Below are 27,828 nucleotides of genomic sequence, written 5' to 3' on the forward strand. Positions count from 1 at the left end.
ATAGCATAAGAATATTTCCAAAAAAAAAATTTCTAGCAACGCATAAGCACTTTCGCTAGTTATTACCTAAGAAACATAAAAAAGGAGGAGTTTTATATCATGTTTATGGGGTTTGAGCATTTAAGTGGGTTTTCCCTATATTTCACTAAATGGCATATTTACTGGCATATATTTATTGAAATGTTAGAAAGAAAAAAAATGATGTAATAAAATATAATATTAAAAGGACACACCTTGTTCGTTCGGCTGATAAGTCATGACAGAAAGTGTTGTTGTGAGAGAAAAATACTACTGAATGGCTGACAAATTCGACTAATAAGCTTAAACAAACAAGACATGTGGCAGGAGGGGGCAACTTATGAGAGAGCTCTCTTGAGTTTCTTAATGAGTCTTTCACTCGATTCTACGAAGAAGACAAAATCGAGTGATTTGAAGCCACTAAGGTCATCCTCAGTGCAAGTTTCATGACACAGTTTTCAACACATCCATATTTTGGAAACAGTGTAAAAGAGTTTCATGGGATGAAACTCTCTCTACTCCCATAAAACTCTTATCATCTCTCTCTTCATTAATACAATCAATTTCTTGAGTTTCTTAATCACCAGTTGTCAGGGTTGCAGCAAGGCATTGCCTCACTTTTGATGGACACACAACTACGCTCCCCCTCCCCTTTTCCTGCAAAGGGTAGAGGGGCTCAGCGCAGTTAAATCCCCCTTCGGTGAGCTCGGGAATCACCCCGAGCATGGCTATGGCTAGCCATGCAACTTCCATCTAGAAGTCTCTAGACGTAAGCGCAAGAGAGCTCATCAATCAACGAGAAGACCCAAACCTGCCAAATCCTGCCCCCCAAAGCTGAGGTTACAAGCCCGTGCTACCAGGCCCAGCGAGAAAAGAGTTACCATATCCTTTTTAATGCTGGTTTCACCATATTTAAATAATCCTGTTGGTACTAATTTTCCTACGAGGAAGCAAAAGAGTATATATATCTATATACGCGATATAACACTGAATGCATATGGCCCTTGCACGGGCTCACGATACTAAAAAGGTCGGCCCATTAATGCTCCGAACACCTTTTTTTTTTATATGAGTGTTCGTATTTTTCTGGATTTATTTTAGAATTTAATAACACTATATGCTTTCAGTGGTAGGTAACGTGACTATCGACAGAGAGGCGTCTAAAGTGACTTCATCAATCTCGACATTTGGCGGTCCAACTCGGTTCTTCAAAGGTGCTCATAGAGGTATGATGTGTGTGCGTGTGTTCATAGAGATGACTGTACGCTCGTATTTATGAGCGTTTACATCTCTAACTAGGTCTCATAAAAAATTATATATGCAGCATCTCTAAAGGTGAAAAAACAATTATACATACAATATCTTTCAAAAGGAAAAAATTATATACAAACTGAACGCTTCGCCTTTACGCCCTCAGGCTATATATGGCCATGCGGCTCATGGGCCGGCGACACGGCCCACGGCACGGCCTTTTGGCACGGCCCACGGGCGGCACGGCACGTCAGTTGGCGCGCCCGTGCCAGCACGGCCCGGTGCCCCGTGCAGTGCATGGGCCGCCGGCCTGGCCCATGACACGGCACGGGCACGACAGCTGTTCTTTGTTCTCTTAAAAATTATATTATTTTTATATAATTCTCTGTTGTTTTTTGTTTTGTCATGTGAAATGAAAGTGATGTCTTTGATTTGAAGTTTGAACACTTGAATTTTCTCTTAAAAATAAAACTTTGTTCACCTGACGGGTCGTGGGCCGACACGGCACGGTGAAATTGGCTGTGGCCTATGGGCGACACGGCATGGAAAAACGGCCCATATGCCATGCCGCGGGCTGGTCTGGCTCATGACACGGTCAGGCACGACACGGCCAGTACGGCAACACGGCGCAGCACGATGGAGTCGTATGCTGGCACGGCACGGTGGCCAACTATACCTCAGGCAGTCCTTAGGTCGTCGTGCCTCACCAAAATTTTTGGGAATATACTATTGTCTCATATCTATGTTATTCCCAAACAATAGTCAAGATTTAATTAGGACTAGAACGTTCCAACTTATAGCATAATTAATTTTATTAAGGAGAAAACTGCATGGAAGACGCTCCTTAATCTTTTCTTAATCTTTCTCTAATACTTAATCATGAAAATTTTAGTGTGCCAAAAATTTGTCTGCCTCCCGTCCGAGTGTCCGCCTCTGTCCGAGAGTCCATACGAAACGGGTGGAAGAAGAAAACAAAATAGAAACTTTTTTAAGGTTTCCAATGCAAAATCTTCTATACAAAACAAGTATAGGGGCCTAGGTGCAAAGTATTTGTCCTCCTCGCGCTTGTCGCCGAGCGCGCCCGGGCCGCTGACGCCAGCAGCGACAGGGGCTGCGGCAGCTCGCCCTGGGCGCCCCTGCACGGGCACCTTCCCACGCGACGGCACCAGCACGGCTGCACGGGCACGACCACGCCGAGGAAAGGGCCGGGGCGGCGTTCCCGCGCTCCGTCTCGCCGTACATGCAGCACCGGCGCTGTAACACCCTAAAAATTTGTTTCCTTCAAAGTAGAGCCAAAATGACTTAATTTGTTATTTTTGTGCTTATAAAAATATAGGAAAATAATATTTTTCATTAAATTAAAAACTATCATAGGAGTTAGCAATATGTTTTAGCATGCATACCTTGACATTTTATTTATTGTGATGAGTATATTCGAAATAAAAATTCAAAATAATTTAAAAGGATTTTGAAATGAGTTTCAAATGGCTTTTAGAATAAAAGAAAAATGAAAGAAAACATAAACCCTCTCTCTCTCTATTCTAGCCAAAGGCCCACTCCTCCTCCCCTTCCTCCCCTCGGCCCACTCTCCTCTCCGGCCCAAGGAGCCAGCGCGCCCCTCCTTTCCCCCTCGGCCTCGGCCGAAGCTAGGCCGGCCCTCTCCCCTTCCTTCACCCTTGGCCACTTGGCCCAGCGTCTCAGCCCGATGGCCCAGCCGACCGCTGTTGATGCAAAAGCTGATCTGCAAACACAAAGGGCTAATACCCGATTTAAACGTTAAGGCGTGCCAGCCGATTTGACCTTGGCAAAGGTGATAACTCGAATACTTTGGTCCCGACAACAGCGATGCACCCGGATGCCACGGCCAAGAGGTATTCACGCGGAACTTGAGAACACGCCGAGCTTAAGTCGACGAATTCCTAAGAACTCGTAGTAAAAAGGAAAATATGACGAAGTCGTCGAAAAAGTATATGCTGGAATATGAGTAAAAACTTGTGTTTGATTGATTGATAGATTCCTCCATTACAAGGCCCTAGGGTCTACATTTATACCCTGCTCAAAGAGCTACAACCAGACACGACTAGAATTCGAATTCCAAATTCAAACAGAATCCGTGTACAAAACAATTTAAATAACTAAGGAAAACATAAAACTATCCTGCCGTGACAAGCTGGGACACCACCACGGACCAATTGGCAACCTCCAAGTCTTCTTTCCACGTCATCAACAGACTCCCCGTCGGCAACGATTAATACTGGCCATCGGATACGGCAAAGTGATAAGTCAGATTTACCCCCGCCCATTTTGTCTTATAAATAGTCCCTTCTCGGGTACTCCTTCTCCATCGCACCATTCCACAGTTCCAACTCCACCTTCCTGGCGGCGGCGCTGTTCGAGATCTCCAAGAACTTCAACAAAACCTCTTCTTCATCAACCTCGAAGCCTTCGATCATCCTTTTTGCGAGGAGATGGCCATCAACTTCACCGTTCCTGAGGTTAGTTCTTCATTCCACCTCTTGTGCTTTTACCGTACCCCTGTCCATCCGCAATTTTATTTTACTGAACATTTTTTCTTTTCCTTTCTTTGTTCTTCGTTCACCTTCAAAACCATTAGGATTTGTCCAATAAAATTGTCATCCCTACCGATCAGCCACACCTCCAATGTCTTGGTCCATTAGGGGATCCAGATCCCACCGATCTTATCAATGCAGAAACAAACAGAATCCCTTTTAGAGCCGATAATTTTTCTCTGGATCTATGGAAGGATACTTTCCGTTCCTGGCCCAATCCTACAATAGGATGGAAAGATTGGTTCTTGAGAGTCAGCCACTCAAATGAGGTTCAGTGGAGTGAGCGAAAACTGGACAAATGCATTAAGTTGTCCATTGCCGATATGCATAGGAATGAATCACTGCTGATAGCTGCATCATATTTTTGGTCAGACACACTCAATGCCTTTGTTTTTGGCCACGGCCCCGCTTCTCCCACTCTTGCCGATGTGCTCATGCTCACCGGCCTAGATGTATCTACTGCCGATAGCAGTCACCTGTTTGACACTACACCTAGTGCCAAAGTGGACACCCGCGCTATCGGCAGCTGGTCAGGGTATATCCAAAAGTACCGCAAAACGGGGCCTGTCAACATAAAAGAACAAACCGCCTTCCTGAACATGTGGCTAGATAAGTTTGTATTCTGTGGTCGATCGGCAGGACAAACCTCTGTCTACCTATCGGCAGCAGAGAGATTAGCCAATGGTGAACGATTTCCCCTCGGCCGATATCTGCTAGGTTCTGCCTACCACCTCCTCCACCAAGTAGCCAGAAAACTCCTCCTCGGCCAGTCCATCAGCAACCTAGGAGGACCCTGGTGGTTTTATCAATATGTGGCTTAACCTCCACATGCACAAGCGTCTTGAATTCAACCTCTTCACACAACGCTTCCCCAGGGACATAGCTGAGAATTATGAATTAGATGAAGAAGAATCGGCAACTCGCCCTCCCCTGAACTTTGGCGAAACTGTCATTGTTCTACCTAGCACAGGCGGCAATGCAGACCAGGTCAGCCGATTCTTCCAGACCTTGTATGAAGGCCTGACCCGAGAGCAGCGAGCGTGGATGCCTTATGAAGATCCACACACCATGTTCCCCTTGGTCTTCCATCCCTTCAATGACGCCCTCAACAAGGACCATGATGTGATGATGTCACTGATCACTCCCAGAGCTATACCAGTGAATTTTTTTGGCAGTGGGAAAGCTTCTAACCAGACTTATGAGTTCTACAACCCACCGGCATTAGCCCGTCAACTAGCTTTCGGTCAGCTATCGATAGCTCTCTGTTATGCCGATGTGATAAAACCTAGGGAGACCATCACTAGCCTTCTCGAGTGGACCCGAGTAGCCCAACTGCTACCGAATGCCGATACAACTGCAGATTTGCCAGAGTGGATCCCGGTCCTCTTCATTACTCAGATGTACAAACAATGGTGGGAGGAATGGAAGGAGCATTTGTTCTGCAAATCGGCCCTTACGTACCGCGGCATGATTGACCCCAGTACAAAGTTCCCGATAACACTGTAAGTATTTCCAAACCGATGTTTCAATTCCTTCAATTTCATCTCCATCGGTAACTTACTTTCTGTATTACATTGCAGGTTGATAACATTCCCCCATTGGTTAGCAGGAGTGGCAAGCCGATTGACCTTTTTCCATCAGGTCCGATCTCTTCAATCGGCAACAACGCTCCCACTTTGGCTGCCATCGTGCATCGAGGCGTACGCCTCAAGAAAATCACCACCAGGAGAACTCAGATATCTCCATCGGTAGCTGCCTCTACCTTGGCACAGGCGTTCAAGGTACATTTTCGAACTCTTTCATACCGATCTCACTCTTATATCTATTGCACTTGTACCCACGAATTTCCCTTTCTGTATCAGCACACCAGCGCATCGGCAAGGACCAGAAGCAAAAGTGCCGATGCCCCCCAGTCTAGTCAGCTGAAGAGAAAAGGTGCCAAGAATATCAGAGCACAAGCAAAGCGCCAAAAGACAGCAACACCTTCTCCTCCTCCAGTGTCTCCAATTCCAGTAGAATCTTCTCCTTCCTCCCCAGAAGCCCAGACGCAACAAGCACCATCGCCTCCTCAGCCGCAGGAAGAAACTCACACAGAAGAACTCCAACCAGAGGGACCTCAGCCAGAAGACACATCAGCTAACATACACGAGCAAATTGCCGATCCAACAAGTTCAATTATAGCATCGGTAGTCTCCTCTATCCGGACAAGTATTGCTCTCCCTCAAGGTAACATATCTTTTAATGTCATTATTGCCGATGAACCTATTTTCCTTATCTTATAACTGCCTCTGTTATTCTTTTAGTTGACATAGTCCCATCGGCGGCCCTAGCCGATCAACCTGTAGTCCCATCGGCATCTTCCAGTCAGAGGCAAGAGATTGCTCTGAAACAAGTAAGTCACCCAACCTCTATCGATATTATTTGTCAATGCTTGGCCATGGAATGACTCCAGGAATAGGACTCTCCTGACAGCTTGTTCTCCTTCGCCATCGACATTTCTGAAGATGAAGGTGAGGAGGTAAGCTCTTCCCAGGCAGTTGGAATCACGTCGGCAGAGGTCAGGGCAAAACTGGAAGAATTATCGGCCCTCCTCCATCAAGACACTGCCCAATTGGTTGATGACTCCGATCTAGCCAAGGCTTTGTTCAAGACCCTCAGAGGCCACATCCCCGCCGACGCCGAAGAAGTTCTCTTTCAGGTTGCACATCTAGAGAGCCGCCAGTTGCAGTACCAAAGGGCTGTTCAACGTCTTGCTGATAGAGCTGCCCAAGCTCAACTCTCAGAAGAAATGATGAAAGTGAAGCTCCTTGCCGATGAGAAGCATAAAAACATCGGCACCCTGGAGTCCTCAAGAGATGCGCTGAAACACAAGATTTCTGACCTATCAGCAAAGAGAGAAGCTCTACTGGCCGAACTCAAGCAAGTAGAAGAAGCCTTGTCCCAAGCTCAACAAGAGGAAAACCAGCTGCCTGAGGCGATCAAACTTCTTGAACAAGAATGAAATGTCCAAGGTCGCAGAGCGCTGCAGATGAAGAAGAAGTTGAAGCCGGTGGAAGGCTCTGCCGATGAAGACACCAAAGAGATAGAAGCAGCCAACCAAATCCGTTTGCGCGCTCTATCAGTGATCCAAGCGCTGTTGAACATGTGAGCTCTTCATCGGCAACATACTTGCCCCTCTCTGCTTTCCAGCCTTCCTAATATTTGGTCTAGCCGATAGGACTGTTATCGGCACCTTTTAAAACACTGAGTTTTATCCCCGGATACATTTTGATCTAGCCGATAGGAATGTTATCGGCACTTAAACTTTTATGCATCGACCCATATGCTTGGGTAATACTTCTTTAGATATTTGCCATTTAATGCTCTGGGAAATTCAACTCCCTCGAGAGTTTCTAAAATATAGGCATTATCAGGAGCCGATCGACTTATCCGATAGGGACCCTCCCAATTGGGAGACCACTTCCCAAATTTTGAACTTTTAGTCCCAATCGGTAAGATTAATTTCCATACCAAGTCTCCATCGGCAAATTCTTTAGCCTTTACCTTCTTATCATACCATCTAGCAACTCTCTTCTTATTCTCTTCTATACTCATTAGAGCCCTTAACCGATGCCCGGCTAGATCATCCAACTTGTCTGTCATCAAAGTAGCATAGTCATCGGCAGTCAACTGATCCTGAAAAGATAGTCGCCTAGACCCAGTCTTAATTTCCCAAGGTAACACTGCATCATGCCCATACACCAACTGATAAGGTGAAACCTTAGTCGATCCATGATAAGCCATCCGGTATGACCATAAAGCTTCATTTAACAATGTGTGCCACCTCCTAGGATTTTCTTCAATCTTTCGTTTGATAAGCTTGATAATTCCTTTGTTAGATGCCTCGGCCTGCCCATTAGCTTGAGCATAATAAGGAAGAAGAGTTTAATACTTTAATTCCCATACCGACTGCAAATTCATCAAACTCCCCCGATGTGAACATAGTTCCCTGATCGGTAGTAATTGTTTGAGGAATTCCAAATCGGTAAATAATATGCTCTTTCACAAAATCAATCATATTGGCCGATGTAACTTTCTTCAAAGGAATAGCTTCAACCCATTTGGTGAAATAATCAGTGGCAACCAAGATAAATTTATGCCCTTTGCTAGATGGTGGATAAATCTAACCGATTAAGTCAATAGCCCATCCCCGGAACGGCCAATGTTTGATAATAGGATTCATGGCCGATGCGGGTGCTCTTTGAATATTGCCAAATTTCTGACATCCTTGACATCCCTTGAAATATTTAAAGCAATCTTCAAGTATGGTCGGCCAATAATACCCATTCCTCCTAACTTCATCTTGAAAGCTGATTGATGTGCTCCACATACCCCTTCATGGATTTCTCCCATCAAACTCTTAGCTTCATCATCACCTAAGCATCTGAGAAGAATCCCATCAATAGTCCGATAATACAATTCATCCTCAAGGAGCACATACTTGGTAGCTTGAAACCAAACTCGTCTCTCAACTTTCTTAGATGGATCCTCCAAATAATCAATAATTTCTTTTCTCCAATCATCGGCACCGATTGCCGATATCGTATTGATCATAGGCTGATATCCCGAGGCATGCTGAGCCAACCGATTGGCCTCTTCATTATGCAATCAAGGAACATGCTCTAATCGGAAATCCTTGAATTCCTTTAACAGTTGCATACTCCTCTCGTGATAAGTTATGAGGACCTCACTTCGGCATTCATAGCTTCCAGCCAATTGATTTATAACTAGCATAGAATCCCCGAAGATTTCAACAGCATCAGCATGAATTTCCCGTAGCAATTCCAACCCTTTTATTAGGGCTTGATACTCAGCTTGATTATTTGTTGATGTGGCAACAATCGGCAAGGAGAACTCATATTTCCTTCCCCGAGGGGAAATTAACACGATACCGATTTCTGCCTCCCGGTCACATGTGGATCCATCAAAGAAGAGCGTCCAAGGTGCAATTTCCGTTGTACCGCAATGTTGGGTTACAAAATCGGCCATAATCTGCCCTTTGACTGCTTTAGCCGATTCGTAACACAGGTCGAATTCTGACAGTGCCAAAATCCATTTACCGATCCTGCCACTCATGGTCGGCATAGATAGCATGTACCGGACCACATCATCTTTGCAAATAACAGTGCATTCGGCCGATAGCAAATAATGTCTTAATTTAATGCATGAAAAATACAAGCACAAGCACAGTTTCTCAATAGCCGAATACCTGGTCTCAGCATCAATCAACCTCCTGCTTAAATAGTAAATCACACGTTTCTTCCCTTCAAATTCTTGAATTAAAGCCGAACCGATGACCATCCCATCGGTGGACAAATATAATCTGAACGACTTTCCCTGCTAAGGTGGAATCAGAACTGGAGGATTCACCAAATAATTCTTGATTTCATCCAAGGCCAACTGTTGTTCTTTCCCCCAAACGAATTCTTGATCGGCTTTCAACTTAAGTAAAGGACTGAAAGCACAAATTTTACCAGACAAATTAGATATAAACCTCCTGATAAAATTTACCTTGCCGATCAAGGATTGGAGCTTAGTCTTGTTGGTAGGAGCAACTATTTTGTTAATAGCATCAATGGATCTTCGACTAATTTCAATCCCCCTTTGATGCACCATGAAACCAAGAAATTGTCCTGCCGATACACTAAATGCACACTTATTGGGATTCATTTTCAAACCATGCTTCCTTGTGCATTCCAACACCTTTCGCAAATCGGCAAGATGCTTTGTGAAGTCTCCAGACTTAACCACCACATCATCAATGTAAATTTCCACCAGCTTGCCGATGAACTCATGAAATATAAAATTCATAGCCCTCTGATAAGTAGCACCAGCATTTTTTAAGCCAAAGGTCATGACTATCCATTCAAATAACCCAACATGACCAGGACATCTAAATGCAGTCTTTGGAATATCTTCTTCAGCCATGAATATTTGGTTGTATCCTGCATTGCTATCCATAAAGCTAATTATCCGATGCCCAGCCGCAGCATCAACTAGCAGATCGGCAACTGGCATTGGGTAACCATCCATCAGTGTAGCTTTGTTAAGATTCCTGAAATCAATGCAGACCCGAAGCTTCCCATTTTTCTTATAGACTGGAACAACATTGGAAATCCACTTGGCATACCGACACTGCCGAATAAACTTAGCCTCAATAAGCTTGGTTATTTCGGCCTTAATATCAGGAAGAATATTAGGATTACATCGGCGAGCTGGCTGTTGATGTGGCCGAAACCCAGACTTGATAGGTAACCGATATTCAACAATCGATCGGTCCAAACCGGGCATCTCAGTATAATCCCAAGCAAAGCAATCTTTATATTCCTTTAGCAAATCAGTCAGTTGTTGCTTACACACAGAATTCAACTTAGCACTAATAAAAGTAGGCCTAGGCTTATCACCACTACCTATATCTACTTCTACCAAATCATCGGCCGATGTGAATCCCTGGCCTAATTTTCCATCATCGGCGAACCTATCCATTAAAAACCTTCATCAGAACTGACTGCTTGGATCGGTGGAATTTCATAATCGGCAACCTCGAGAAAATCTTTTTCCCAAACTTCTCCTGAAATACACCTAGTTCTTTCGTAGGTGTCCGCCTCTGCCGATGCAATGACATAGGAAGAATCTCCCGGGACAATTTCAATCTTGTCACCTACCCACTGGACCAAATACTGGTGCATTGTAGATGGGATGCAACAATTGGCATGAATCCAATCTCTCCCTAGTTGCAAGTTATAAGCACCTTTCCCACTGATCACGAAGAAAGTTGTCGGCAAGGTTTTGCTGCCGATGGTCAATTCAACACATATTTCCCCCTTAACTGGAGACACATTGCCTTCAAAGTCTTTAAGCATCATATCGGTCTTGGTCAAATCCTGATCTCCTTTTCCAAGCTTCCGATACACTGCGTATGGCATGATGTTGATAGCAGCTCCACCATCAATTAAAATCTTGGTCATTGGCTGACCATCCACCCTTCCTTTGACAAACAAAGCCTTCGGATGTTGCCTTTCATCATCGGCAGGCTTTTCAAAGATGACTGTCATCGGATCCAGAGCCAACTGAGCTATTTGGTCGGAAAACTCCAACTCATCATCACTAGACGGCGCAAGGAATTCCATCGGCAACATAAATACCATGTTGATGTCTGCCGATGGCCCCTTTCCCTTAGGATCTGATTGCTGATCCCCAGACTGACCAGAGTTTCTGTCCTTGCTTAACTCTTCTCGCCTTTCGCGCTGCAACATTCTCTTTTGTGTCTTGGTCAACCCTTCTAGACACCATGGAGGGAGTTGCTGCTGCCTTACCGATGGGCGATGATTTTCTCTTGACTCCATTCGATAAGTATTGGCGTCCCTACAGAAGATGAACTCATCGGGAACCCGTGCATTAGCCATCTCTTCAAGTTCCTCCTGGTTCCTGGGAAAATACCCAACACGATCGCCGAGCCTGTCGTGCACACTGAGCCTGCCTCCCAGCCGATCATGAACGGACGCTCTCCCCCTAATCGGCCCATTAAATCGCCGATCATCCTCGCGATAGCACCGATCGGATCTGTCATACCGGTCATAACCGTTGCACTTAGGACAATCTCTGACAGTAGGGAGCTTGATATTCTCCTCCCAACAGTGGATGAAGAACGGACAATTCCAGTGATCCCTATGTCGATTCCACTCTTGTCGGCGTCTTTCTTCTTCCCGACGATAATCTTCCTGCTGGCGCCGATACCGATCCTCACGTTGCTGCCAAGTTTCCCGAGGCCTTCTGTGAGTTATTACGATACCAGATCGGGGAAGCCTTCCTGAGTTAGTCCCCTCCTGGATCAAGCCTTTTCCTTTTGCATCGGCAGTAGTGATCTGATGCTGAGGATCCACCGATGCACTTCTTTCAGCTGCTTCCGATGTTAAGACCTTAGCCTTTCCCTTGGCATCCAGCATGTTTGTTGGGAAAGGATGTTGGTCAATCTTCATCGGCTTCTGAGCTTTAGAGCTGTCGAATTTGATCCTTCCAGATTCTATAGCCGATTGCAGTTGTTGCCTAAAAACCTTGCACTCATTGGTGCTGTGAGAGGTCGCATTGTGCCATTTACAGTACTTCATCTTCTTTAATTCTTCACCCGATGGGATTACATGATTGGGTGACAATTTGATTTGACCTTCCTGAAGTAGAAAGTGAAATATCCTATCGGCCTTGGTGATGTCAAATGCGAACTTCTCTGGCTCTTTATGCCCAAAAGGGCAAGACATCGGCTTCTTATTTTTCACCCATTCTGCTAAACCGATGACTGGTTCCTCATCAGAGTCCGAGCTTGTTGCTTCATCCACAAATGATACCTTTTTATTCCATGCTCTCTTGGGCTCAAAAGGCTTGATATCTTGATCAGAAATTCTCTGCACCAAATGACTTAAGCTTTCGAACTCCTGAGATGCATATTTGTCCTTGATGTGTGGCAACAAACCCTGGAACGCCAAATCGGCTAGCTGCCGATCATCCAGAACCAAGCTATAGCATTTGTTCTTGACCTCCCGTATCCTCTGCACAAAACTTTCAACCAATTCATCATTGTGTTGCTTCAACTTGACCAAATCGGTGATCTTCTTCTCATGGACCCCAAAAAAGAAGTATTTGTGGAATTGTTTTTCCAGATCCGCCCAAGTAATCACTGAGTTGGGAGGTAATGATATAAACCAAGTGAAAGCTGATCGAGACAATGATGACGAGAATAAGCGAACCCTTAACTCGTCCCTATTAGCAGCTTCTCCGCATTGGATGATGAACCTATTGACATGGTTAATGTATGTTGGGTATTCTTAACATCATTACCAAAAGTAGACTAAGTTCTAAATCTAGCAACGGTGCCAAAAAATGCCAAACCTATCCCTCACACCACTTAAGCCAAGTTGTCATCCCCAGCATGATATGAGAGACGCGGTATTGAAATATGCAATTGCTCTTCTAAATAAATAATGAATGGGATCTGCAAGCGCACAGATTAATACCGATGTAGCATTTTAACCGGAAAGTATTCCAGGTATCGTTATTTATATTTTTACCACTGGGAAGGGATTAGAAATCATCACTATTGATTACAGAATAGAATATGAGATTGAGCATCTATCATTGCATGTATAATTGAGAACATTATATCTAACTCATCATACAGGGATAAGTGTCACATAAAAGATATATGAAATAATAATAGTGACAAGGATAACTAATCTGATCTAGCCACATAATAAATATGATAAGCACCTCAATTAGATACTCTAGAAAGTCATTAGCATGGTATTAGAACGAACTACAAGAATATTCCCTAAGTTATTCTTAACTATATAGTCTAGAATTATCATAATTAGTGCAAGCATACTTAGCAATCATTGTGAGACAAGACTACGCCCATGCATAGTGATATTAGCAAGGAATATGAGAAACATAGCAATCACAACCCTGTAATAATGTTGCTCTGCCAGCCCAATACACGAGAGGGGGACTATATAAGAATCAATGAAGTTGTCACTATCACGAACCACCCCATGATCTGGCATATTGGGTACAATCGCAGAAAAATACGGTATAAGCACCACGCCTACACAATATCTATCATTTACCCATGGATCCGATGGATAAACGCTATACGATCCTAAGCATGTATATAGATCCAATCTAACTAAGCCAAGTACATAACTATGATAAACTAAGAACAATATAATCTTGAATATAAGCAAGTAGAGCAAAGTCATAAGCAATATATTGAAGTAGAACAAAGTCATATTCATAATATTGAAGAACAAAGATAATTAGAAAGCAATTAGAAGCACAATTAGAGAATTACCAAGAATCCTCTTGACAGATCCGGAAACCAATCGAAGATTGACTCCTTCTAGTTCTAATCCTATGTAGCTATGCTAATCTAGATGTCTAATTGATGTGGTGGCTCTAATCTTGATCAGAGGCTTCTTCTCCCTTGATGGAACAATGAATTAGGGTTGAGAGGCTCTCTCCTCCAGGGGCCAGGGGGTCTGGTTTTATAGTCCCTCCAAGTGAATATGGGCCCTTGGATCAAACCAACATAGATTGTATGGTTTAGATTCATCCTTTAGGTCGGTGGAGATCTCCCGCAAAGCAGAGTCCTGATTGGACTTGGGGGCAGGGCGGGCGCCCAGTAGGACAGGGCGGGCGCCCTGTCTGTGGCCCCGTTTCGCCTCCGCTTCGGTCTCGTGGCTTCTGGAGTCTTCTAGATGTAAGATAATTGCGCAGCACGTTAATATCTTTACGTAATCCCGACATGTGGGCCTTTCTTCCATATTTCCTGATAACCCCCTGCAGAAATAGACAAACACCAAAACTCGTGGAATTCTGTCAGATAAAACCCTAAGTCTAGATCTTGATTTCATTTGGATCCTTTTCTTTATTTATTTGATAATTAAATTTGATACTTAAGGACCGTCAACAAACTCCCCCAAGCTTACCTCTTGCTCGTCCCTGAGCAAGGGTAGACTCAGCTATGGATCATAAGTTGTTGCAATATATTTAAAAATTGACGGTACACATGCTTTTAAATAAGATCTCATCTCTGAGTTAGAGTAAACTGTCAAGACTTAAAACTTACTTACTTTACCTTCACCATGGGACTTGTAACTGTCACTTCTGTCTTGAGTGGTTAAAAGATAGAACAGTCTAGCCAAGTGCCATGTCTCTTATTCTTGATCAGCTACAGCTCTGGGGTTTTTGCAGATTTTCAAATAAAACTCAGAGTTTCCTTGTATGATTCTCTCAGGTCTCTCTTTTGTGGTATTTTTGGATCCTTACCAAGGCAGTGATGGTATATGCCTTCTCTCAAGATATGTAGTATTTGTGGTATGAGGCATAGTGACATTGCCTTCTCTCTCACCCTACTCTAATAAAGCTTTAATATCTGGAGCTCATAGGTGGGAGATAAAGTATACATACTTACAAGACATTTATTGCATAGTCAAACCATGGATCTAAAGAAACAAGTCAATAAGCTAAATCAAGATGTGCATGTGTGGCGAATGAATGGTGTATGGTGATGATGGTGATAACAATGGTGAAAACAATGGTGGTGGAAGTCTAATTCTACTTTGCTCTTTGAGGGGATACATACCTTCCTTGCTTTTGAAACTTTATGAGGAGAATGAGATGCTCTTCCTTTTCTTTTCTCTCAGGTGGGCATCTTGTACCCCTAATTCTACTATCGGACACTTGTCTATTTTTACCTCTCGTCTCACTTTTTCTTTTCTTTCGAGGTTCCGAGCACTTGCTCCTTTTTATTTCCTCGTATTTCCTTCTTTTTTTTCAGAGCATTCATCTCTTGAGATAATATAGCAAGTGGTAGTAACAAGATAACTTGAGCATTTATTTCACAAGGGGAAACAGAAATATTTTTGGCTATTCTCTCCCGGATTAGGAGTAGAATATTTTTGGGTGATTCTGGAGATGGAATGGGTGGATATATGTGGATGGTACTTCCGGAGTAGAAGTAGCATATATGAGTGAACGTGCAAGTGAAATCTTGATTTATCCACATGACAAGCTCCTAAGGGTCTACACAGCTTGACCACACTCAATGCTCATAAGCAGTAAATAATAAATGTATGGCTCAAAGTCTAGCAAGCATGTATATATGGCTGTGGTAGGAATTTAAACTCTCATCATACAGGAACTCATCATGCAACATTTTAAAGATTTTCAAAGATAAAATTCTCCAGAATTCTAGCATCTCTAGGAACAGATAAACAGCACCTCAACCTTCTCATATCATATCCGTTAACAACTTAGACTTCAGATCAAATTTTCATCCCACAAGTTTAGGTCTAGGGTAAGCTTTAAATTATAACAGTTATATCTAAACTTGAGAGAGAACTTAAAATTTGCAAATTAGGCAGAGCAACTATTTATCATATCCATGCTTAAGTTTTATTTAGATACAGATTAGCATAGCCACTTTATTTATTTATTAAACACACTAAGCAAAAGACATATATATATAAGCATAAAATCTTTATTTGGTTTTTTCATAGTTATGTATATTTAATATTCTAAAATAATATAAGTATAAAGATAGATAAAAATACTTATCGAGATAAATGGGGGTGCTCTCCCCCAAGCTGAATTTTGACGTAATTTCTCTTGATGTAGCTAGCAGGTGGCAGAGGTGTATTTGAAAGTCAGCAGCATTCTGATAGCGATTAGAATGTCCTCCGTCTGCTAGTCTTCTTGATTCTTAAATTCTGTGGAGCTCAAAATAGACAACAAAGCTTGTGGAACTGATTAAGTGTTAGCATAAATATCTAGCCTTTATCATGTTGAGACTCCTTAATAAATATTACTCCCTATTTTTATATTTTCATTTTTATAAAGCAGAAAAATATTTATTTTATTTTTATACCACCACAGTGAATGTACTTATGGGTTTTATGCCACTCGTCTACTCACATGGGGCTTACAGTTTTTTTATATTTTTATTTTCTTTTTAGGATAGTATGAACTTAATTAACTAAGTAAACTATTTGAAATAATTGAAAGGGAAAGGATAACTACCAAGTTTACCTCTTGGTAGGGCGTTCGGTGTTTTTAAGTCCTCCGAACGGGACTCTCCATTTTCTTAATCGTCCTGAGGTTCGTTGGGTGGCGTAGTCGGTACTTCCGGCGGCGCCTCCTCTTCTTGTATAGTTATCTTCATTTTCCATACCTGACTCGGTGCTTCAATCTCCTCTGGATAATTCTGTTTAAACTCAACGTCTTCTGACCTTACAACTTCTCCTTCATAGTCTGCCCATCCGTCCTTGATGATCTGCCTCCTCTGGTTGCGGTTGTGTCTTTTCCTTACCTGCTTAGATTCTTCAATGATATAGTTAGGGTCTGTAAAGTAACGGCGTACCTTCTCTGAGGGGAATTGCATATGGACTTCTCCGGTTCCAATGTAGATAATTGCTTTAACGGTGCTGAGGAACGGTCTTCTAAGGATGACGGGTGGATCATACTCGTCTTCTCCCATGTCAATAACTTGAAAGTCTGTGTAGACAAAGTGATCGTCTATTTTGACTGGGACATCAGATACTATTCCTTGAACTTCTCGAAATGTCTGATCCGCCATCTGGAGCTGAATGTATGTTGGTCTTAGTGGCATGGTCCCGAACAAGAGCCGATAGGTGACTGCGGCCATTATGTTGACGCCCGATCTGGTGTCGCAAATCGTCTTGTAGAAGTTGTATCCATTTATGGAGCAGTAAATGCTTGGCATTCCTGGGTCATCCTTCTTGGTTAAAAACGGTGACTTAAGTTGATGATCTTGGCCTCCATGGATTGTAGTGACCATCTTAGTTGACTCGGTCCATACTTGCTTGTTCCTGTTTCTCCTATTGGTCCTCTTCCTTGATTTACGTCTGGATTGATCTTGAATTTGTGTAGTCTTGTTCTTGAAAAAATGTCTCCTTCCTCCCTTTGACGTAGAAACTGATCTTGGCAGCACTAGCGTAGATGATAGCTCCCGTGGTGTTCAAGAATGACCTCCCTAGGATGATAGGTGCTCTCTCATCATTTCCGGTCTCTACCACTACGAAGTCTGCTGGGGCATATAAGGTACCAACTCGGACACAAAGGTTCCTCACTATTCCTTTTGGAAAAGTTATTGTCTGATCTGCAAACTGCAACCACATGGTTGTCTCTAATAAAGGATATGTAAAGAATTTTTCATAGAGTACCCTGGGTATAATGTTGACACTAGAGCCAAAGTCGCAGAGTGCTTCTAGAATGTCCACCATGCCAATGGAGATTGGGATGACGGGGCGTCCTGGATCGCCTCTCTTGACCGGCAGACGGTCAGTAGAAAATTCATTGACGGGGTTACTCCAATTACCTGCATCAAACATGTCTACAAGATTTGCAGATTCTAATCCTTCTGGTTGTGATGGTATACCGGGGTTAGTAGTAGGAACAGCAGCAGCTATTTGATTTAACTGAGATTCAATCATTTTATTAAAGCTAATTTGATTCTTGATGGCAGTAGAGAAATTATCCATTTTATTATTTATATTTTCTAGCATTTTATCATTAGATGCCAATTTCTTAGATAGATTATCCATTAACTTTCCTTGATTAGACACTAACTCTCTCAAAGGTGGAAAATTACTATTGTTGTTGTAAGAAATGTTACCTTGATAATTACCTGAGTAGTTAGGCCTCTCTTGATTCCAACCTTGATTTTGTTGAGGACGGTTGTAGTAGTAGTAGTTGTTGTTGTTGATGTAGTTCACATCCTCAAGCATCTCAGGGCAGTGGTTGCCTAAGTGTCTAGTGTCTCCACACTCCTCACAAGTCATGTGAGAGTCGTAGATGTGTATAACTTCTTTCTTGTCTCCAGCTCTATCGTCTAGCTTCTTCATGAGCAGATCTAGCTTTGCAGACAGCATGTCTACCTCCTTCAGCTGATGCATACCTCCACCTCTCTTGCGTGTCTGGGTCCTCTCTTCATTCCAACTTTGATTGGACGCCATCTTCTCCACAAGAGTTGTGGCTTGTGGTATAGTAAGTGATAAGAATGCTCCTCCAGCTACAGCATCCATGGTCTCTCGGGCACTGTTGCTGAGCCCATGATAGAATGTCTGCATCAATAGCCAACTCTCCATTCCATGATGGGGACATTCTAGGATGTAGTCTTGAAAGCGCTCCCATGCTTCTGGAACAGATTCATCATTTTGTTGCTGAAAACTTGTAATCTTCCCACGGAGAGCATTGGTCTTGCCCATGGGAAAGAACTTAGCCAGGAAGTTTGTTGAGCAGAGTGCCCACGTAGTATTCTTCTCCTTTGTAGCGTAGAACCACTGCTTCGCTCTTCCTAACAGTGAGAATGGGAAGAGGCGAAGTAGTATAGCGTCTTTGAAAACTCCTGCTATGGTGAATGTGTTGCAAATCTCCAGGAAGTGTTGTAAATGAGCACTAGCATCTTCGTGTGCCTTCCCACAGAACTGGTTGGATTGCACCATGTTGATAAGTCCAGGCTTGAGCTCAAAGTTGCCGTCGATCTCTGCAGCAGGTCCAGTGCGGATGTTGTCCGTAGTGGGAGCTGAGAACTCGCGGATTGATTTGTTCGCCATGGCTTCGAACTCTGAAGACAAGTTCCGGTGATCTTCTTGATTGGATGAAGCTTCTTGCTGAAGTGTTGATGATTTCTTTAGCTTGGCTCTCGTCTTCTTGAATAATGCTTCGGGATTGTCAACAAAATTTCCTGGAAGATGTCTTCTATTCATACATTCCCCTGCATAAGATGAAATAGGAAAATATCGGGGTAAAACTGTATGAGAGAATAGATAAGCTCAATCACATTAGTGATGCGAATGATGACTCAAAATCTTTTATTCCATTCCTGATTGGTAATCAACCTTCCCCGGCAACGGCGCCAAAAATGCTTGTTGGGTATTCTTAACATCATTACCAAAAGTAGACTAAGTTCTAAATCTAGCAACGGTGCCAAAAATGCCAAACCTATCCCTCACACCACTTAAGCCAAGTTGTCATCCCCAGCATGGTATGAGAGACGCGGTATTGAAATATGCAATTGCTCTTCTAAATAAATAATGAATGGGATCTGCAAGCGCACAGATTAATACCGATGTAGCATTTTAACCGGTATCGTTATTTATATTTTTACCACTGGGAAGGGATTAGAAATCATCACTATTGATTACAGAATAGAATATGAGATTGAGCATCTATCATTGCATGTATAATTGAGAACATTATATCTAACTCATCATACAGGGATAAGTGTCACATAAAAGATATATGAAATAATAATAGTGACAAGGATAACTAATCTGATCTAGCCACATAATAAATATGATAAGCACCTCAATTAGATACTCTAGAAAGTCATTAGCATGGTATTAGAACGAACTACAAGAATATTCCCTAAGTTATTCTTAACTATATAGTCTAGCATTATCATAATTAGTGCAAGCATACTTAGCAATCATTGTGAGACAAGACTACGCCCATGCATAGTGATATTAGCAAGGAATATGAGAAACATAGCAATCACACCCCTGTAATAATGTTGCTCTGCCAGCCCAATACACGAGAGGGGGACTATATAAGAATCAATGAAGCTGTCACTATCACGAACCACCCCACGATCTGGCATATTGGGTACAATCGCAGATAAATACGGTATAAGCACCACGCCTACACAATATCTATCATTTACCCATGGATCTGATGGATAAACGCTATACGATCCTAAGCATGTATATAGATCCAATCTAACTAAGCCAAGTACATAACTATGATAAACTAAGAACAATATAATCTTGAATATAAGCAAGTAGAGCAAAGTCATAAGCAATATATTGAAGTAGAACAAAGTCATATTCATAATATTGAAGAACAAAGATAATTAGAAAGCAATTAGAAGCACAATTAGAGAATTACCAAGAATCCTCTTGACAGATCCGGAAACCAATCGAAGATTGACTCCTTCTAGTTCTAATCCTATGTAACTATGCTAATCTAGATGTCTAATTGATGTGGTGGCTCTAATCTTGATCAGAGGCTTCTTCTCCCTTGATGGAACAATGAATTAGGGTTGAGAGGCTCTCTCCTCCAGGGGCCAGGGAGTCTGGTTTTATAGTCCCTCCAAGTGAATATGGGCCCTTGGATCAAACCGACATAGATTGTATGGTTTAGATTCATCCTTTAGGTCGGTGGAGATCTCCCGCAAAGCAGAGTCCTGATTGGACTTGGGGGCAGGGCGGGCGCCCAGTAGGACAGGGCGGGCGCCCTGTCTCTGGCCCCGTTTCGCCACCGCTTCGGTCTCGTGGCTTCTGGAGTCTTCTAGATGTAAGATAATTGCGCAGCACGTTAATATCTTTACGTAATCCCGACATGTGGGCCTTTCTTCCATATTTCCTGATAACCCCCTGCAGAAATAGACAAACACCAAAACTCGTGGAATTCTGTCAGATAAAACCCTAAGTCTAGATCTTGATTTCATTTGGATCCTTTTCTTTATTTATTTGATAATTAAATTTGATACTTAAGGACCGTCAACAATGTACCATCCTGCCCAGAAAACTTAGTAAAATCCGACACTTTGTACCAATTTAGAAGTGGGATTAAATCATATGCGGGAGAATACGGTGTCCGATAAGAGTAAGTGTTGACTTTGGGTTTTATCCCAAATTGGTCTCTCATTACTTCAGCAATCTTATCGGCCCAATAAGCATCGGCATCTTGCCGATGAGGCGGTTGCGGATCCGGTATCTGCTGGTAAGCTTCCACGTGTCTGTGCGGTGTACGATCTGCATGGAACATCGGGTTAATCCTTTGGCCACCCATCTGCTAGCCACCAAACTGTTGCCCGCCGATCTGCTGTCCGCCGATCTGCTGGCCACCAAACTGTTGCCCGCCGATCTGCTGTCCGCCGATCTGCTGCCCAAGATTCATCGGCTGGTTGGGTAACCCTTGGTTCTGGAATCCGGGATAGATTTAGCCTTTTTGAAACCCGGTAGCCTGATGATTTTGTTGGGGCATCTGCGGAAAGACTTGCTGCCCAAGCCCTCCACTATTAGCGTTCATCGGCATAGGCCCTGCCGATGACTGGTAATTGGGTATCATCATTGAATTGATATACCCTGGCTGAGTCATAAACCTCTGTTGCATCAGCATTGAGTCTGCCGATGCGTTAGGCATCTCGAACATTGGAGCTTGAGAATTCCCAGTATAAGGCCTTGCAGTAGTGGTTGTAGTATACTGGGGACTCTGATTCATCGGCATATTTGGAGGTGCCGATGCCATAGGAGCCTTGCCTCTCATATCAGCTGCCTGAGAAGTACCAGGTGTCTTCAATGTGAACTCTAGGGGCATACCAAAACCCCAACAGTTAGGAGGAGGAATCTGTCCTGCCATTGCCGATGCCAACAGATCTGTAGTAAGCTTGATCGACTCATCTGATATTGATGGATTGGTTGTCATCGGCGTAGATTGTGCATTAGTGACTCCCAGCGTACTTGAAGGAACGGTAGTTTGCGTGCCCGCAGCGGCTGTAGCAGCCGATGGAGCCATGACCACCGGTGACCCTGGTTGATGATGAGAGGGGCCCACATAATCTGGTGGCAACTGTCCTTGTTTGAAAGTTCTAGCCACGGCATTAAAGACCGTATTGGATAGCACACCAGCTTGATTAATCAAAGCACGGTTAATAGCACTATCAACCATTTCTTGGAGTTTACCAGGATTGGCTTCAAAAGTAACCTGCCGAGGCATCGGCAGTGCTTCCTTATGGATCACCTCGCCGCTCCTATTGATGCTGAAAGACCTCAAGCATTGCTGCTTGTAATCCTCCATGGCTTTAGCAATAGCTTGCTTCTGCTCATCCTTGAGATTGGCTTCCATCACAGGGATGACATTCTCCTGATCGAACTCTGTAGTCGACATGCCGATCTTGATCTTGAAACTGACCCACTGGGCGTGCCAAAAGATGTGTTGATGCAAAAGCTGATCTGCAAACACAAAGGGCTAATACCTGATTTAAACGTTAAGACGTGCCAGCCGATTTGACCTTACTATCGGCAAAGGTGATAACTCGAATACTTTGGTCCCGACAACAGCGATGCGCCCGGATGCCACGTCCAAGAGGTATTCACGCGGAACTTGAGAACACGCCGAGCTTAAGTCGACGAATTCCTAAGAACTCGTAGTAAAAAGGAAAATATGACGAAGTCGTCGAAAAAGTATATGCTGGAATATGAGTAAAAACTAGTATTTGATTGATTGATAGATTCCTCCATTACAAGGCCCTAGGGTCTACATTTATACCCTACTCAAAGAGCTACAACCAGACACGACTAGAATTCGAATTCCAAATTCAAACAGAATCCGTGTACAAAACAATTTAAATAACTAAGGAAAACATAAAACTATTCTGCCGTGACAAGCTGGGACACCACCACGGACCAATTGGCAACCTCCAAGTCTTCTTTCCACGTCATCAACAGACTCCCCGTCGGCAATGATTAATACTGGCCATCGGCATAAACACATCACAACCCATGGACTTAGCCACATTCAGCTGTCTCCTCATCGGCAACCACCCTTATCGGCAACTCCCCTGCAGACCAGTCACTATTGCCTCTTCTTGCCGATCTACACTCTACCGATCCTGGGTACGAGTCCAAAAACGGTTTCAACAACCGCGTGTTTCCCCCTCCTCTCACTAACATCTCTAGCCCGCGCGCCAGCGCCACCCCCTCTCTCCTAAAGCTAATGTCTGGGACCCGCTTGGCAGTGGCTCCATCGTCTTCCTCCTCGAGTCGTGTACGAGCGGGACACAAATCCGAAGCCGACGCTGCCCCAATCCCAGGTTTCTCGGGATTTCCTGCCCTTGCACGCACCGAGCCGCAATAGACCTCCACACCTCTCCCCTGCGTTTTCCTCTTTCCCATCTAGTAGTGCCGGGAGCCCCTAACCGCTGCCCAGCCTTGCTTTCGGATCTCGCCGAGAAGCAGAGAACGTCGCTGCCGTGGAACTTCCTATCTAAGACCGTGTCAACGAAATCAATACTGCGCCGAGCTTCGGGTTGAGGTGACGAATATGCCGAGCCCTTCCTTTTACTCTCTAGCGCGATCTATTGCTCTTAAACCTTCGTCGAACCTTCTGCAGAACACCCGATCCGCCATCCCTCGTCGCCGGACCACCCCCGAGCTCTCTCTGTCCGCAAGAAAACCCCTGGGTGGGTTCGCTAGGATCTCTTCTTTCTCCCCATGCCTTCGGATTCAAGTTTGGTGCACCAGAGCGCCTTCTCGCCCAACTCCGGCGAGCCCGGCCATGGCGCCACCGCGGCTGGCCCTGTTCCGGCCGGCAGCTGCCCCTCCTCTCTCCCAGCTCTAATCTGCGCCATCCAATCCGAGATCAACGGCTCCCAATCAAAGATACCCTTTCGCTGGCAGTTTTTCTAAAGAACCCCTGGCATTTTTAAATATCGAACCCGCAGTCCCTTGGCAAATACGCCTTTCAGTTTGGAAAACGTAAACAACTCGGTTTAGATTAAAAATACGTTTTCATAAATTACAAGTTTGCCACTGAGTTTGTTTTGGCTATAAAATATTCATTTTAATTCAGTTTTGAGCCATTCAAATTGCGTTAGGTTCGTATTTGAAAGGTCTACATGTTAGTAACTTTATTTTCCTAGTTTGAAACTTTTTAATTTTGTGACCCTATTTAATTAATTACTTTTCTAAAGAAAATCTTAGAAAATTCATATCTTCTTCGTTTTAGCTTTGATTTTCGTGATCTTTACGTTCGTGTAATCGTAGCAATGCGTAGAATTATTTTGTAAACTTTTTATACTATTTTTATATGATTAGTGTACTGTTCTAATTGTAGATTTGTTTGCTTGTGTATGTTTGTCTCCGCTTGTTTGTGTGTTGATGATCGATGATCGAGAATAGACGGTGAGCAGTGCTACAGTGATCAAGATCAGTACCTGGACAACTAGCAAGATCAACAGGAGCAATTGGATCAAGGCAAGTATAGCATTTGAGTTTTATTTCTGTGACCATGATCCTGTGACTAGATTAATGTTAAGTAATAAGCGATAAAAATGACTTTTAGCAACTTGATGATTTATCTGTACGTGATCACCCGGGATAACAGTGCAACCATGAGGGCTATAATGGCTCTGGCTTTAGTTAAGTATGAGTAATTTTTCTAGCTTGTTAGCGGTTACCCGTGTGGCGCAATTGGGGAATAGCAGAGCGTGGATTCCTGTGGGTGGATCACACGGACTGACTAATAAAACCAAGCGGTCCTAACTTGTTAGACGAACCTTTGAAAGACTTCATAGTGATCTCTGTCGACCTTCCTTGGTGTGGGTTAAGAGGCTGATAACCTCGAGCGAAAGGATAAATCATGACTCATGGGTAAAGATGTACAACCTCTGCAGAGCGTTAAAAACTAGTATACTAGCCGAGCTCACGGTCAGGAGCGGTCTTGGGGACATCTACATTAAGGGTGATGATTCTTGTATGTTAAATATGCTCATCATTTATTGTTTTATGCTCTATATTATTTATGTCACATTGATCATGAGATTGTGGGAGCTATACAATCTAGTTGCTATACTTGTGGAGTTCGACATGGACTGTGTCATCAACCAGTCAGTTGGATCATGTAGAGTGAAGTTAATACCTAAAGTTTGGAGTTGTCTATCCGCTGTTTGTTATCAAAGGTTATCTCTTTTATACTAAGTACGTTTTATATTTATGCATTGTCTTTTGATATTACCCCTTATTTGTAGCTATATGTGAGATTTGGCTTCTAAGACTCACATATGGTGCATATCTGGTTTTGTCCTTAAAATCAGATATTATAGGCGCTCTGATGCCTGCGCTTACGCGACCTCCTCTTCCTTGTCCGGGTACCACCAGCACCAGCCAAACCTCCTCTTCTTCCGCACACCGCAGGTCGGACCGGCCGTGGCAACCTCGCGACAACGATGAGCTCGGGGGAGGAGACCGGCGACGGCAAGAGGAAGCAGGCCACGTCGAGGCTGTCCTTCCTGTTAGTGATCTTCGGCAGCGGCAGGCAACATGGACGGGAAGCAGAGGCAGGCAGGAAGAAGGAGCTTCCCCGACGGTTAGGGTTGAAAGTGGTATGGATAATTCTTCGCTCCGATCCGCTCCGAATCTAAATTTTAAGGATATGGATAAATGTTTTTAATATCCATGCGGATATGGACAATCCGAATCCAATTATAGACGGATACGGTGTAGGATATGGGATTGGTGAAATCCGGTGGATATGGATTATCCGATAATTGAGTGTGGATTATCTGACACTTATAATAGGATAATCCAATATTTTAAGGTGTCCAAGTGAAAAGAATATAAGTCAGTCTTACCCATAACATAAACATAATTATATTGTAGCCCACAATAAAGCTCGTCTGATGAAAGAATTCTAACAAAGTGAAGGACTAGTACCAGACAAAGAGTGAAGGCAAAGTTTTGCCTAATTAAGAATATTTACTTATTTTACACACTTTTTTATATTCTTAAATTCAAACTGCCAACATGTATTAAATTTTTTAGATCTTAAATCAAAGTGGTGGATTGATGGTGATTATTTTTTTGTTGCACAACCGCTTTTATGACTTTGGTTAATGAATTGTTTCTCATCATAAAAAATAAAACATAAGCACATATTATCCAACTTAAAAAGTCCGCTTCCACTCCGATAACGGTCCGAATCCGTACCATTTCCGATATCTAAAAAACCCGTATTCGAATTCAAATCCGCATGATATCCGATTCGCTGCGAATCCGATCAAGAAAAAAGGATTAGGATATGGGAAAGTTATTATCCGCTCCGCTCCGATCCGTTTTCATCCCTACCGGCGGTCCACCTCGGGACTCTCGACGATCATCCGCCACGGCAAGCGGAGGCCATCCGACTTGCTCGCGGCCACGTCCTTCCTGGCGCCGCCACCGGCGCAGCAGGACGAGGAGCCTGAGTCCTCGAGAGGCAGCAGCCGCAGCTGGTGGTACCCCTCGCCTTCATTGGCCAGACAGCAGCAGCAGCACCACCAGCCCCGGCACAGTGGCGGCGGCGCTAGCGCGGGCGCCAGTGGGGAAGGGATCTTAGGGTTCGTCGTGTGCTTGAGCGTCCACCCCACCGATCCCGCCAAGTCGCTAGGCCGTGATTCCTGCACCGATTCTTGTCCAAGAAGCGCTCCCACTGCTGGTGCGATTTTTCGCCCTCCTCCGCCGCCTTCCTCTTCCAGCCCCGCGACGCCCTCGTCATTGCTGCTGACATATTTGTGCTCTCCGAGACCGCCTCCTTCACTGATGCCGACGGTCGTTTTACCTGGAAGGTGCTCAATTTTGGCCTCTTCCAAGAAATGATCCGCACACAGAAGATCATGAGCCCTGCATTCTTCCCTGCCGCGCTGCCTCTGCTGGCGGGACTGACTTGAAGTCATTACATGCATGAATAAACTGATTCTAGTATACACACATGATTTGCATTCAGTTTTATCCTTAAACTTGGTGTGATATGTGCTCTTGTAGTATATCTCTACTTCTGCATCTCTCGCCAGGATTTCACCAACACTGCTAGACTTTATAACAATGTAATGTCCTAATCAACTATTCCAATTCAAATAGCCGCCATTGTAGGCTATGCACTAAGTCAAATTCATATTGTTTTCGGACCTAAAACCATGTGAGACACATATTACTACCTAAGAATCATAAAAGGGGGAGTTTTATATCATGTTTACGAGGTTTGAGCATTGAAGTGGGTTTCTTGTATTTCACTAAACGACGTATTTGCTAGCATATATTTACTGTAAGAGTAAAATACACTGGCGGTCCTTAGACTTGTCAGCTTGTACCACTTTGGTCTATGAACTTGTAAACCCGAAAAAGTGACTTCTGAACTTGTCCGCCTGTGCCACTTTGGTCCATGAACTTGCAAACGCAAAACAGTGGCCCCTGAACTTGTCGGCCTGTGCCACTTTGGTCCATGTGTGTAAAGGCTCTTTCAACGCGTCAAGAAATATTTGTTTATTTCATAATTAATTATTAGTGAAATGCTAAATTCATGAAATATTTTGTGTAGCCTCTTCATGATGTACTCTGCCTAGGAAAAATATGAAACCTAGAAAACGAATAATTTTTGCTTGTTTTAAAATTATCTCTTTTAATTAATAAATGCAACGAATTGATATATTATTTGATATATTTGACGCTACGAATAAAAATATATCAATTTCGTAAATTAAAAAAGAAATGCTGACATCATCGCTGATGTCAACACCATAAACGGTGCCATGCGTGGCCTACCAGAGGCGGCCACGTGGCAGAACAGTGCCATACAGCTGGTGTTATTTTTGTATTTGCATGTTCATGGACCAAGGTGGCAC

General features: G+C 43.6%; 1 pseudogene; it reads left to right on the top strand.

Annotated features, from left to right (window-relative positions):
* Positions 1,449 to 26,000, top strand: LOC110433713 (annotated as a pseudogene).

The sequence above is a fragment of the Sorghum bicolor genome, chromosome 3 (assembly GCF_000003195.3).
Source record: "Sorghum bicolor cultivar BTx623 chromosome 3, Sorghum_bicolor_NCBIv3, whole genome shotgun sequence".
NCBI classification, from domain to species: domain Eukaryota; kingdom Viridiplantae; phylum Streptophyta; class Magnoliopsida; order Poales; family Poaceae; genus Sorghum; species Sorghum bicolor.